Here is a 15,730-nt window from a genome sequence, read left to right as displayed (position 1 = left end):
AATGGTGAAAGAATCAACAAAAGGATTTTTATGAGATAAAATAGAAGATTAATGTAACAATAATTCTTTCATTACTTAGCTTATGGAAGTATTTCAAATTGGAGATAGATGCAAGTGGGTATACCATAGGAGTAGTCATGGTGTATGGAGGTAATCATGCTTACTATAATTCAAAAATGTTTTATATTGGTGTCTTAAACTGTCTTAATTATGTTAAAGAACTCTATGCCTTGGTTCAAGATACCAATAAGTGTAATCACTATCTAATTGTCAAGCAAGCCATCATTGAAACATATCATGAGCCATTGCAATATTTGCAAGCCCAAAGTATGCTTCAACATACTAGACATTACAATTGGATGGAGTTCATATAGAAATTTCATCTAGCCACCAAACATCAAAAGGACACGACTACTAAGTTGCGAGACATGCCAACAAAGGAATTAATAGCCAATATTACAACTTTGGGAACTCTCATGCACATGGAGCAACTTACCCATGATAGATACAAAGAGGCATGCATAGAAGATGAGGACATCAAGGAGGTGTTCTAGTATCTACAAAGAAAAAATCTTGTAGAATAATATGGCATGAACTATGACTATGATCTTCATAATGAATTATTTTATAGGTTGGAAAAGCTTTGAGTCACTAAGGGTGAAATGTTACAACAAATCAAAGAGGCTCAACGCTCCAAGGTTATACGACATTTTGGTTTTGGGAATACAATTGCTAAATTACAAAGGTATGATTACTAGATCAAAATACAAGAAGATGTAGCACAATCTATTAAATGATGCATACTTCGTTGTAATAGAAATGAAAGTAATATAAATTAGAATCTATACCATCCCTTACCTATACCCACATGGCCTTCGGAAAATATTTCCATGAATTTTGTGGTTATTCTCCAATAACACGTGAGGGACATGGCTTTTTATTCCGGGTTGTTAATAGTTTTAAAAAAACATGCATTTTGATGTCTTATAGAAAGTTCATCAAAGCACAAGAATTATTGAACATGTTCTTTGAATAGGTGTCAGTGAACTTTGAAATACCAAGGTGCATCATCTCACATAGGGATACAAAATTTCTTGGTACATTTTGGAATACACTTTGAGAGAATATAGACACTGAGTTGAAGAGGTATACAACAGTCCATCCATGAAGAGATGAGCTAAAATAGGTATTCAATAGGACTTCAGTGCATATTTGGAGGGTTTACAATCAAAATCATGTGAATACTTGGGATAAAAAACTTATTTATATTCAACAACCTTATAATAGAGTAGTTCACAATTCTAATGGTAAGTTCCCTTTCGAAACATATTTTGTGTATTTTCCCTCTTAATATTTTGATGTTGTATATGTACAATGAGGAGGAGTGAGGGAAGAAATCAATGAATAAGCATTCATAGAAGAGAAGATTTTTCAAATGTAACACCATCACAATTCCCCTGTATTGTATTATACATATTTCCATTATGCTACTAAGTTGGGTGTTGATCAAATTGTTGTCCTTAATTTCAATGAAGTAGGAATTGATGTCAAGCAAAATCAAGGGGGATATTTTTGGACATTATTGAACAAGATGTCAGTTCATTGATGTCAAGGGCTTCAAGTTCAGAGGGAGATGTTGATATAGTCATTGATGTGTTTTTTCGTTTGCAAAGTGTTATAGTGGTTGCGAATTTTTGGATGTATGATCTAGCTACCTATATTTGAGGGAATTTTGTCTATAGTAGATTATCTCAAGCTCTCTTGAAATATGTATAGTTGGTTAGTACTTCCAATGGCATATGGCACTTGGAAAGACTCCAAAGAGATCGTGATTATCTCAGTTCAAATTTTGGGAGGGTTGCAAGGTGTTGGTTCCACTTAGATGGTAGAAGGTGTGGTTAATTGATTTTGTGGGATGCAAAGTTTCCCGACATTTGATAGCTATGCGGTTGAAATGTCTCCACGATTGACGAAATTTGTGGTTCAAAAATTGCACAAGACAGTAAATTTATTATTAAGAGACACACGATATGCCACAAAAGGTTTAATTCAAGCACTCACTAAGTCTTGGCAAATCTAACAAAAGGAAATAGATGGGAAATTATAATTTTTATTTGACAAATGTCACACCAAATAGATCTAGTTTGGAGAAACTTTATGGATTCTCGATGATGGTGAGATGACATGGTTGAAAAAATCCACTAAACGAGAATTGTTTCGTTACTTCACAAACAATTCCATGTGCTACAGTTGTAGCTCGTTTCACTTTGCTCTATGTATTCAAAAGAAAAATGTATATATATATATATATATATATATATATATATATATATATATATATATATATATATATATATATATATATATATATATATATATCTATATATATATATATATATATATATATATATATATATATATATATATATATATATATATATCTATATATATATATATATATATATATATATATATATATATATATATATATATATCTATATATATATATATATATATATATATATATAATATCAAAGGCAAAAGTTTTGATTTTGAATTTTACTTAATTTATAATGGTGGATTAAGTGGAGATTATCAAATTTTAATGCAGACTTAAGGTTAAGAAAATTATAGTGGGTCCCCATTCATCGAAGATGAAAACATTTAAATGTCGTTTAAATTTTTGGGTGTGATGGATAATACAAGAGGGGTCCATCGGATGGAGCAAACCTAGCGGAACTACATCCCTGATGGTTATCTCTCCGAGTGCCTCTGCAACGACTTTTCTTTCTTATGTTCCTAGTGCTACTGTCAACAATGTGCTGACTCATAGTGATAGTGATGGAAAAAGAGGAAAGTGGATAACAAAGATCCAATAATATGATATGGGCATCAAACCAACTAAGATAGTAAAGTTGGACAAGGATTAACAATTTTTTTAACAAAAGCTAATTATCAAGCTATGGGAATCAATTTTCTAGCTGAAGTTGTTGAATCCAAAACTAAAGAAGAATAAGGTAAGAATAAAGAACCTGATAACAAAATTCAATACAAGTATCTTTGTTCTCTGTGGTATAAATATATTTTCCATTATCTGTGTTTCCTTAACTATGCTCCTTTAAATAGAAAAAAATATAAAGCTCTCATAGTCAAATCTCAAAACTATGTAATAGTAGATGGAAAGTTGTATTGGAGAGATCCAGTTGGTATTTTACTACTCTGTTTGACAAAAGGAGAGACTATAGAAGTTGTAAATGAATATCATGGATGTCTCTATGGTGGTCATTACAGTTGGAAGGTCACAACACATAAGATATTGAAGGTTGGTTTCTTTTGGCCCTCTTTGTTTTTTGATGTTTATAGACTTGTGAGAAGTTGTGAAAAGTACCAAATGTTTGCTGAAAAGAAGAGATTAGCATCATTACCATTCATTCCTATGTTTGTGGAAGAATCATTTAGACAATGGGGTCTGGATTTTATAGGGGAGATAAATCCACCTTCTAGTGGACAACATAAATGGATTTTGATAGGCACAAATTATTTTACTAAATGGGTGAATTTTTTTCCAACTAGGAGGGCTAATGATTCAATGGTAATTAAATTTTTGGAAGAAAATATTTCAGCAGGTTTGGATGTCCAAAAAGGTTAGTAGTAGATAATGCTGAGGTGTTCCAGTCTGCAAAGCTGATTGACTTTTGTCATAAATATAATGTGACATTCTCTCATTCTACCACCTATCACCCCCAAGGGAATAGGTTGGAAGAATATTCTAATAAATATACGATGAGATACTTTAGAAAAATATTGCAAAGAATCTGAAAACCTAGGATTCAAAGGTGAAGCTTTCCTTATGGGCAAGCAGGGTTACTACTAGGAGGTCAACAAGAAAATCCCCTTTTGAGTTAGTATATGGAGCAACTACTTTATTTCCCATCCAATTAGAAAAACCTGTTGTGGCACTTATCCAAGATGCTCAGTAAGAGCCAAATGCACTTATAAGGAGGATGAGTGAATTAGTGGAATTAAATGAAAGCAAAGAGAAAGTAATGGAGAATTTTATCTTTTACCAAGAAAATATGAAGTTAATATTTGACAAAAAGGCTAAAGATATTCTTTTTCAACCTGGAGATTTGGTTCTTCGATGGGATGTAAGGAGAGAAGATAAAGGAAAACATGGAAAGTTTGATCCTTTATGGTTTGGTCCTTTTAAAATAGCATAAGTCAGAACCAATAACACTTTCATTCTGGAAAATTTGGATGGTGAACTATTGCAACTGCTAGTCAATGGGTAGTATTTGAAACACTACTTTCAACACTGACTTCATTTTATCTCATCATTGTATATATCGGTTTGATCACTATGAATATTCAATGAGATCTTCATTGTAATGTTTCAAGCTATAATTTTGACTCCATTCCCAAGGTGAAGGCACTAATCTGCAATTCTTAGTGTTTTGTTTCAAAACACTATCCCCAAGTGGAGCCAGATGTTATGTCTCGTTTTATTTTTCTCTATGTATTCAAAAGAAAAATGCATATATATATCTATATATATATATATATTTGTGTGTGTGTGTAATAAAAAATAAAAATAAAAGAAAATTAAAGTGAAAAGTTTTGATTTTGAATTTTAATTAATTTATAATGGTGGATTAAGTGACGCTAATCAAATTTTAATGTAGACTTAAGGCTAAGAAAATTATGGTGGGTCCCAATTCACCAAAGTCAGGAACCGCTTAAATTCCATTTACATTTCTGGGTGCGATGAAGAATACAAGTGGGGTACATTGGATGGATCAAACCTGACAACACTACATACCCGACGGTTAGCTCTATGAGTGCTTCTGTAATGAATTTTCCAGATCTCAGCTAACTGCAAATCGAAGGTCTAAAATTGTTATAGGGACTCGATCGAATTTCCTCCATACAAGAGTCTGCCCCTGTAATACATCTACAAGTGAGCGCATGCGCCATTTATCCATTCTTTCACTGCTTCGTCATCATCCTGTCACTGTACCCCTTCACCACCTCATCAACCATGACATCCGTCACCTCATCCATCTTGTCACCATGTCATCAATTCAAACACCCCATGTTCACATTTAATTTCATTTTCCCTCCCGTTGTTCCATTATCTCTATAAATCTCGTTGCTCCTACTGATTCCATTTGTCATTATTCCTTGCTCCTGCTTCCATGGATTAAAGTTTTACAAATTATAGCTCTAGTTAGTATCATTCATTGCTAACAAGGTATTTGTGTGATATATTTTACAACCAATATTATCAAAATGTCCAAGAAAGGCATGTTATTCTTCTCATATTCCATTAATGAACACCAAAAGGGATGTATTTGACCTAATTTTCTCCATTGACTTCATAAAAATTCACCATCTTGTCCTTCTCAACCAATCCAAGTCTCCAGTATATGCTTCTACTGTTAGGTCAGATGTTTTAGCTGCAATGATTCCTCAAACCTATGTGTTCCCAGAATTCATATATTGGCTAGTCTCTACCCGCTATCCTCAAAAGTGTTTTGTCATGAAAAAATTAGGTGAAAATATTTTCCAAGTGTCTTCCATTTTGATTCAACAAGAATTATGTTTTCCTTCCTCGAATTCTTATACTCCTTTCTCAGAAGAAACCCTGTTCTCTTCCTTCCAAGACTTATCTGGGTCAAATTATGCTCAATTGACTTTCTTTTTAATGCCTGCTAGAAAACATTTTCCTTTGGAACCTACTCATTTTCCTTTGGATACTTTTTGTGACGAGGTTAGACCTATTCTTCAAAAAAATCCAAGATTTTAGGAAGAGAAGATACAACTATTATTGGCAGAGCTATCCTGGGAATGTTCAGTTTGATGATGAATCCTGAAATAATTTTTGACATACCTGCTTTCTGGGAAAATATGGTCAATTCTCAATTAATAGATCTTTCCCTCACTGGATGTTTCAAATTTCCTTCTTTAATTACTTATCTCTTCTTATATACTCATGTTGAAAGATTTATGCACCTAGGATTGAATATCATGGATCCTCACAAGAACAAACAATCAATGGTGTTTTGGACTGATGTGGTAAGAAGTAATGAAAATAATGAGGGCTTGATGTATTTCACCACTTCCTTTTTATCAATTTCTTACTCAATCATAAACAACTCTCCTTCACCTTGCATATTACCAAAGGCCCAGTCTTTTCTTCAGCTCAGTAAAGATGTGAGAGTAGGTGATTTGTTTTTATTTGAAGATTATGCATAAATTATATTATATGGAGCAGAAGTTGCCCCCTACAGGCTCCCCATATTTGTGCCTATGAGATTGTTTTCATTAGAATTTATCAGGCAGAGTTTGAATGTTGATCAAGTACATTTTGTTCCAGCAAAGAAGGGGCATCTATTTAAATTTCCAAGGATATTGGGACCTTTTATTGTGAATGATATTAGAGCTATAGGAGAAGTGCAGAAAGTGCATAAGTCTAGAGGATAGAAGCGTTGTTCCAAGTTGTTATAGGGAGATGAAACAAAAATTTAGGTTCTTAGGAAGAAATTGAAGATGCCTTCTATAGAACATCCTATGGCTTCAAAAATAGTACAGCTGGAAAAAGAAAATGAAGCATTGACTAATGGAATCTTGCAAAGAAATGATGATATTGCTAAGATGAAGGAAATGAATTCTATTTTGCAACAAAAAATTGATTCTCATGTTTGTACTATCTTAGTACATGCATATTTTGAAGGGCAAGATGAAAAATTAACTAGAGTTATGAATGAGCTGCAAATTTTTGAAAATGAAATGAAAAAGTTTCAAAGAGATTATGAGAGTGTCTTGAAAATTATAAAAGCCAATGAAATGGAATTGGCCATGTCCAAGGAAAATACTGAGAAGTACAAGAATGATTTTCAGATTGCTTCTCAAGAAATTAAGGAGCTAACGGAGAAAATGAAGGGAAATATGTCCCTTATTCAAGCAAGAGAAATTTTGTGGAATGATATCATTGATACTAAAAGGAAAATTTGGGAATCCTTATCTATAGTTGAAGAAGAGAAAATCATTATTAGAGGCCTGGAAAACTTAATTACTACTAACAAGAAAAAGTTATAGTAGTGAGTTCAGTTAAGGGAATTAGGATTTGAAGACATAACTGAGGATGTCTTAGAGATTAATAAAATTATTGTGAAAAACTTGTGCAAGAAGACAACAGAGACAAAATTAACAAGGTTAAAGAAGTTGTAATGAAGTTCAATACTGATTTTGACAAGAGGAATAAAGAATATTTTCCTTCATGTTGGGACCAACAGGTAAATTTATTACCCTATGAGACCTATGAGAATTTAGTAGTGGAGGATAAGAGAAAAAATAGTTCTACTCATGAGAAAAAAAATTGCTTAAGGGAGAAACGACTGTGAACTATTTTCACAGAGATTTCCAGCTATTATAGTTAATGAGAACCCTTTTTGTTGACAAACCATCATACAGTAGAATTAGAAACTTCAGAATGGAACATACTAGGTTTGTCAAGAGTCCAAGTTCAAATACAACTATTTGGAAAAAATAAAGGGAATGGATGTCACCAATAGAAGCAAGTGTAGAAGTTGGACCTTCAACTGCACCAGGGTCCCAGATTACTCAGTGAACCAATGCCCCCTGTCATGTAACAATATTTTTTTAATATTTATGAAATGATGTATTTATGTTTTCTTCTTTCAAGAATGTAATGTTCGAAAGAACAATTAATTCCAAAGTATTTTAGGAAGTTAGAAGTTTTGGTAGTTGAAAGTTTCATAAATGTCCCTTTTTAAAATTTTGTATAAAAATCAATTTAGAAGGAGGAGGGTTACGAGTTTTGGACCTTAGAAGAAGAAGCTACTTGTATTCTCAATCTGCATGTGGATTTGAATAAATATTTCAAAGTGATTCCATACATTTGTTGAGTATGATATGTGTTTCTTGTTATCTTTCATCTTATGTTTTTCTTATATAGAAGAGAGTAATGAAGTTGATGACCTTTAGTTTTATAGTTCTACATAATCTGATTCCTGCGAATTAAAGTTAAAAGAACCTTAATTATGAACTCCTCTTTTCTATATTTCATTCCATGTTAACTACATACTTCTTCTAAAGTTGGAAACAAAAGATTCTGCAGAAATAAGCCTATTGTTAAATAGTTTCCATTATCCTTTCTTACTATGCTACCATTAAAATTGTATTCAGCATCAGAAGGCCACTTTGAAAGATTGTTTTTCCTATTCATGAGTTGCTTGCATGGTCGATTGTTACATGAATTGAAATAGTATATATTGGTAGTAATTGTTAAAATTATACATAATACTGATTCACCCACCTAAGTACTATCTTGGTTTCCAACATTTGGTATTAGAGTAGGTTCTTTCAAGAACAATTTAACCACTAGAAGGTACATCTAAAGGGATCATGGATAACTAGGATTGACTTACACTATATGCTGTACCATTTTGAATGCATTAGGTTATGTAATCTGGAAGGTAAGAATGGAAACCTACTTAATGGATCTTGACTTAAATGTATAGTTGTTTGTAGACTATGGATTGAAGATTGAATATAATTTAGAAGCAAAGAAGTTTATCTTAAAAGGACTATCAAACTCAGACTCTGTTAGAGTGATACATTATGAGATACAATGAAATATATGTATGAAGGAGAAAATAAAAAGGCACAAGTGAAGATTAAATATCTTGATTTCTTAGGTACTAAATCAGATTGTGAAGAGGATTCCCTTATAACGAATCCGCAAGCTGTGATCATCATTCAGAAAATAAAGCTATAAGTGAAGAAGATTCTAAGGAGATGTAATTTATAGGTAAGATAATGTTCTAATGTAATTTTAGAAGAATAGGTCATTTATATTCTAGATGTTCATATGCAATTTCAAAAGAAATAGATAGATATACATCTAGCAGTAATGCAAAAGGACCTACACTCATAGAAATAGAAGATCAAGATATTTTTCAATAAATTGTTGCCAATTACAAAGAGATATTAGATGCAAAAGTAGTAAAAGATGAAATTCAAATAGATCTTAGTTGTGAATATGTTAGTTCCAATGATGAGATAGAAGAATATCTTAATGAGAAGATCAATTTTAGAACAAAAGGAAAAAATGCAAGAATATGAAGATAAGAAATTTCAGAATGATAAATTAAGAAAAAATATTGTTATAATAAGAATTGAGTTAGAAGGAGCAAGAAGAGTTGAAGAAGTAATGGGAATCCAGCGAAAAGAAAAAGGAGGCCATTGTGAAAGATTAGAAGTTGAGGTTGTTTGTTTGAGAAATGATCAAGAAAAGTTTAAAGACTAACTATCCTTATATCAAAAGCTTAAAAAGAGTACCAAGATTTTAGGTGTTATTCTTAGCAGTCAAATATCTCCTCTCATCAATAATAGACTTGGATATAAAGATGAATCAAGTGCCAAGAAAGTAGAAGTTGAAGAATCAATCAACCATGTTGAAATAGTCAAGTGTTGGATAGCGACGATCATCAAGGAAATCAACAATAACAAATGCAAGTGGATAACAACCTTAAGGAGAAGCATCAAAAAATAAATATAAAAAAGAGATACATACATTAGCAACAACAAAGAAACATAACTAGAAATTGGAAACAAAAGAGGAAAACTTACAATAATTTAAAAAATCAAGAAGGTCAAACAAGAAATCATCAAACTTTCGATCTCCCTCAAATAAAAATGCATCAACAATTCAAAAGTATCACTTCCCAAAGGAAAAGTACTCCTAGGTGTCAAAGTTTCCTTCAATGGCTATTGTTTTTCTTGAAATAATTATGGACACATCGCAACTAATTATAAAGCATGAAGATCATATATCACAAGAAAATTAAGTAGTAGAATAGCAAGATCTTTCAAATAAGTAGAAAAGGAAAGGAAATTCCATAAAATAGATGATATTCTCTTAGGTATCCAAGTTTCTTTCATGGCTATAATTTTCATGTAATGTCTTTGGCCACAAGGAAATAGATTGCATATATTATGCAAGGAATGAGAATGAAATGGATATAAGGCATAAATCATATATAAACAAAAGTACTAAAATACATGATTCTTTTACCCCCTTCTTTGGTCACGTCAGATGTCACATATGTAATAACATTGGAAAAATGGAAAAATATTGTAGGAGTAAGTCATTTAGTTCCTTAAAAAAAATTGATCAAAAGAAATAACTTACTCAAAACAGGCTGAATAAGAAAAATTTAGAAGAATATGCCCTTATCGGGATTCAACATACCAAGGTATGGAAGAAAAAGGAAGAAAATCTACTCATGGGGAGTAGATCCTTAGTTTCTCTTCATTGAAAAGAAGAGGATGGCTTAAAATGAGGCCAAATATGACATATGCAAGAAACAAGAAGAAATATATAGAGTGATGCATTCGAATTTTTAATCAATTTGAATGCGAATTTACATTCCTCAAGTTAGAACTTGATTAATCATAGAGAAAATTTGACGTAAAAAATGGGCCTCAAAACAAAAATGTACAACAAAAATAAACTTTATAAGAACTAATAGGATTCAACATGATGATGTAAATCATGGGGGATGATTCACCATTTTTGTAGTAAAAAGATAAAAAGATAAAGAATAAAAAAATAAAAAAACTACTTTTTAACTTGTATTTTCAACTTATCTCCCAACGATTTTAGTCAAATTTTGAGCAGGAGCACTCATTGAACGCATAATTTAGTTTTTCTCATCCAAGGAGTACCCATGTTGCATACTTTTGATAGACCCTACTGCACGAAAATGTGAAATACATGAAAAAACATGATTGTATTTCACATTCTCGTGTAGTAGGGTCTGGAAAAAGTTTGTAACATGGGTACTCCTTGGATGAAACATTAAATTATGCATCCAATGAGTGTTCCCACTCAAAATTTGAGTAAAATTGTAGGGAGATAAGTTGAAAGTAATATTTGAAAAAGTAGTTTTTTATTTTCTCCCGCCAAAACTTGATGAGGTAATGTAATGTTATTTTATTATTTCCATTATTATTTTATAATATTCCTTAGAAGGCCCATTTTAGACCTCAAAATTTCTCTAATGGTAAATGAGAGCTTAAGATAAGGGGGCCACATTGTAGAAAAATCATATTGATAGGGGGAGTGATGTGAATATCATCAACACATGCATGTGTATTAGTTATTGGTTGCATAAATAAACATTATAAGATGGTTAACAACTAGAAATATTCACTAAGGAGAAATAAACACTAGGTCATAAAAGATGAACATGATAGAAGTTGGAAGAATCAAGCATAGTCTTAAGGGGAGTACACAACAACATTTCAAGTCACGTGAATAAGATGAGGTTTAGCAGAATAGTGGAGTGATAAAACACCCAAGAGTAAAGACATGTTTGTAGAAACATATCTCAAGCAAAAACATAGAAGGAAGACATCAGGTAATGTTAACGTAAATGATTGGTGTTATCAAAATGAAGGAGAAGACTTTGGAGAATGTGTCTTTGGCTCATTTGTACAATTGTAGTATAATTAAGTTTATGAAGAAAATAGAAGCATGGATTAGTACAACAGTTCACTTATTTGATATCAAAGTATAAGCCTTATATTAGTAGAAGAGGAAATATTTTCAATGTTTAGTAGTTGTCTATCTCAAGAATGTAAAGTATTTAGGGAGAGAAATTTTATTAATTTTCATGTTGTTTTGTTATCAATGGATATTTATTGCATTAGTAATAGAAACCTCCCATATGTTGAGACACCCTTTTAAAAGGATCATGATTAAATAATATTAGTGAGTAATTAGCTTCCAAACCCATGCATTAGAGGAGAAACCATGGAGAATGAAACTTCCAAGGGAAGAAGAGCGCAATCATTGGAGTTAATGGAGAAAATAACCTTGAAGAAATGGAGGTGATGGTAAATAGGCATAGGGGGAGTGTGATTAGTCACACCACCAATAATAGTAGCAACAATAGAGGCACTTGTAGTTTGATTATTGGTATAAAGATTAATTTGATGATAGTGAGTGATCAACCATAGGCTTCTGAAAAGAAAATGGGGAGAATGAGTTTACTGTAGCAATGGAGAAGTGAGCACACCTTAAAGCCCAAGTTAGAATCATCAACAACTAATTATACTTCCTTAAAGGTAAAATGTGAGTAAGAGAGTATTGAAGCCCTTTTCCATTGATGTCAACTGTGGATAATGAGTAAACATTGGCATGAAAACATTATAGAATGAGAAAATATTGGCGTGAAAAAATAATAATAGGGAAGAGTAAGAAACTAGTAATGGAATTCCAAGAATAATGTTGCCATCAATGACCAACAATGTTTGGTAGTGTTGCCATCAATGTCAAAGGGGCAGATTGTTGAGAAAAGTGTTGTTATTGATGTCAAAGGAGTAATCATTGATTTCAAGAAATGTGATGTTCATGGGGAGCTTGTTGGAGATTGTTGATCAAGAAGTTAGTTGGTTGATGTCAAGGACTAAAAGTTTAGAGGGAGTACGTTGATATAGTCACTAATTTCTTTTTTGGTGTTTGCAAAGTATTGTACTGGTTGCAGATTACTAGATGTAAGATATAATGGTTTGTCTTTGAGGGAATTTTTTCTATAATAGATTATCTCAAGTTCTCTTGAAAAAGTATAGTTAGATATTCCTCTTACAGACCTTTCCAATAGTATATGGCACTTGGAAAAGATCCTAAAGGATTAGACATTATCTTAGTTCAAAATGTGGCATGGTTTCAAGGTGTTGGTTTCACTTGGGTCATAGAAAGTATGGAAAAAAAAATCATGGCACGAGAATTTTCTCAACATTTGATAGCTCAATGGTTGAATGAACTCCAAAAGTGACGGAATCTATAGTTGATAGATTCCGCGAGATGGGTGTTTCCTATTAAGAGACATACATCATGTCACAAAAGGTTTAGGTCAAGTGCTCACTAAGTCTTGGCACACCTAACATAAGGCACTAGATGGGAATGTCTGCTATCATTTTATAGTTGTTAGGTTGTGGAGGTTGAGATTAGAGAATAAATGATGGAATTCTTGATGAGGGAATAATGGCACGATTAATAAAATCCACTAAACAAGAATTATTTCGTTACTTGAGAGACAATTCCATGTCCCACCATGGAAGTTTTGGATGAGAGTCTTGATGTGATGGTGTTGTGGTGTGGTTGAAAAAAGTAGTATACAAAAACTATTCCTTCATGTAGACAAATAATTCCATGATGTGTCATAGATGTCTAGACTGAAGAATGTTACGAAGACCTAATTGGTGGATTGCACAGTGTAGGATGGAAGGCTCTAGATAGAAAATTCCTCTAGCATAGGAAGTATGGTGAAGGATATGAATTCAAAACCTTAGGTAGTTTTCAAGCAATGAAGAAAATCACTGAAAAGCACCAAACCCTAGCTCTCCTCCACACTAAAGACATGTGATAGAAAACTGGTAGTGACATAGTAGAGAGATGACATGGTGCAATGACAAAGAGACATTAGAAGATAGGTGGAAATGACATGGCAAGTATGATGATGTGACACCTCAATAGCATGACACGTGACAGGTGATTTTGAACCTTTTAGGTGGCCCAGTGGGCTGAACCTGAGTGATACATGGAAACACATAGACACTGTCATGTGGTAATGATGATGTCAACATAGGACATAAAATATCCTTCATATTGGCACCAGGGGGTTGGTTTCTAAACACTTTTCAGTGTTAATGATTTTTTGCTCTAAGCGCTTTAGGTGTTATGATGTGGTTCTAGCCTTTGGGAATATAAATTAGTGAGCTAGTTGATGGGGCTACAAAATTAATTAAAAAGAAACACCTAGATACCATATTATACAAAAGAAGGAATTAAGTTCCTTCCATGTTTAAGCCATTGGTTTTGGCTCAGGAATACATGAAGGTTAAAGTGCCAATGGTTGATATGCCCTGCTTGATTTGACTGTTACAACAATGTCTCTAGTTATAAGTCATATGTGTAGAGGGGTTAAGGCTGAGTAACTCTGATATTGAAATTTGGCATTCTAAGCCCCAAAATTGAGTTAAGTGACAGTTAACCAAATGCTTTGTATTTTTTTTGCAAACATAGTCTAGTCGATCTTGTCAAAAGTTATTTTACTAGGGATAAAAACTATAGCTGATTTCCCATTGTATTTGAGACACAAAAGCTATAAAATTCATAACAATTAATAAGAAATTGGTTGGTGATCCCATTGGAATTTTGAGGCTGGGACAAAGTGCCATATGAGTAATGAAAAGTAAAGATAGATTTGTAAAAGATTAAAGTATAGGTTATGAAAGAAGAAATGTGTTGTTCTCATGAAGAGCCGAGGGATCCGAGTTAGTGAATGTGTCAATACCCAAAGAGGTTGAGTGTGTTTGAAGAATGCATTAAGAAGGCCAATAGTTTTGGAGACCAAATAGTGATATGGTTGACAATGTGAAATTTGAGTAGATAATAACTAAAGGAAAAATGTGTACCACATATCTAAAGTTTTTTTAAGAATCTAATGAGAGATGAGATTGCCTAAAGGGTGTTGATGAAGGTTAAGTTGGGAAGAGGAGCCCAAAACAAACATGAATGTAGATCCAAGTTATTGTAGATTGGTAAATGAAGAAAATATGAGTGTTGTGATCATATCTATAATTGTTGAGAAGAGTTTCTAAAGAAGATATGAAAAATTAGATTTGATCTAAGTGAGAGAGAGAGTTGTAGAGAAGAGAATGAGTTAATTTTGGTTGTATTGTGAGATATCCGGCTGAGTGAGAGTCGAAGAAGTGAGAGAAACATTTACAATTATGAAGATTCAAGTGAAAGTGTACCATATGGATTTGAGTCTAAAAATTTGATGAAAAAGTGATATGCTAGGTACTGCAGGTTGGTTCCTGCACATCAGGGAGCCCATACTTCCTTCAGGTAGGTGCTTGAAATAAAAAAAATTAGGGAGTTGGTGCCTCCTACAAGTGGGTGCTTGTAAATTAGAAATTTTGAGCTTCCTGTTGGTTGGTGTAAAAAAAAATAGGGGTTGGTGCTCCTATAAGTGGGTGCCTACAAAATGGGGAAAACGAGATCGAAGTCTCTGACTAATTGGTGTGACTGAACTAATGTAATCAATGATTGAAGAAAAGGAAGAGAAGAATATTTGTTGTTTTTTTCCTTTATGGGTTTCCATGTACATCCGATGTCTCAATGTGTTACATGTGTGTATGTTATTTATAATTCCACTATGTGATTCATGAGTTTCTTTCATGGTTGATTTTTAAATGAATTAAAATATTAAATATTTGTAATAACTATTAAAATTGGCGAAAATACTCATTCAAACTCCCTCTCTTAGTGTATTCCAGTTTCCAACATTGGGTTTTTGTTGGGCTTACATTCCCAGGGTAATACAATATTTGGGGCCTACCTACCTATGTATGTTATTTGAGGCCTAATTTTGTATCAGATTAATGCCAATGATCTTAAGATTATATTGCCAATCATTTCATGTCTAGTATACATACGACTAATATAGACCTAGTCAAAGATGATTAATGGGGGAATATAACTCCATAAGAGGAAAGGTAAGTGGGGAATCAACTCCAAGATTAAATGTTCACACTGAGATATCTGAAAATTGATTTAGGCACATAAATCCTATGTGAGGAATACATAATATAAGTTAAAGTCTCCATGTGGTGGGGATTTAAGTTCTACAAT

Source organism: Pinus tabuliformis, chromosome Q (genome assembly GCF_031772625.1).
Source record: "Pinus tabuliformis cultivar Carrire ecotype Pingquan chromosome Q, CPIR1, whole genome shotgun sequence".
Classification (NCBI taxonomy): Eukaryota; Viridiplantae; Streptophyta; class Pinopsida; order Pinales; family Pinaceae; genus Pinus; species Pinus tabuliformis.
This window is presented reverse-complemented; position numbering follows the sequence as displayed.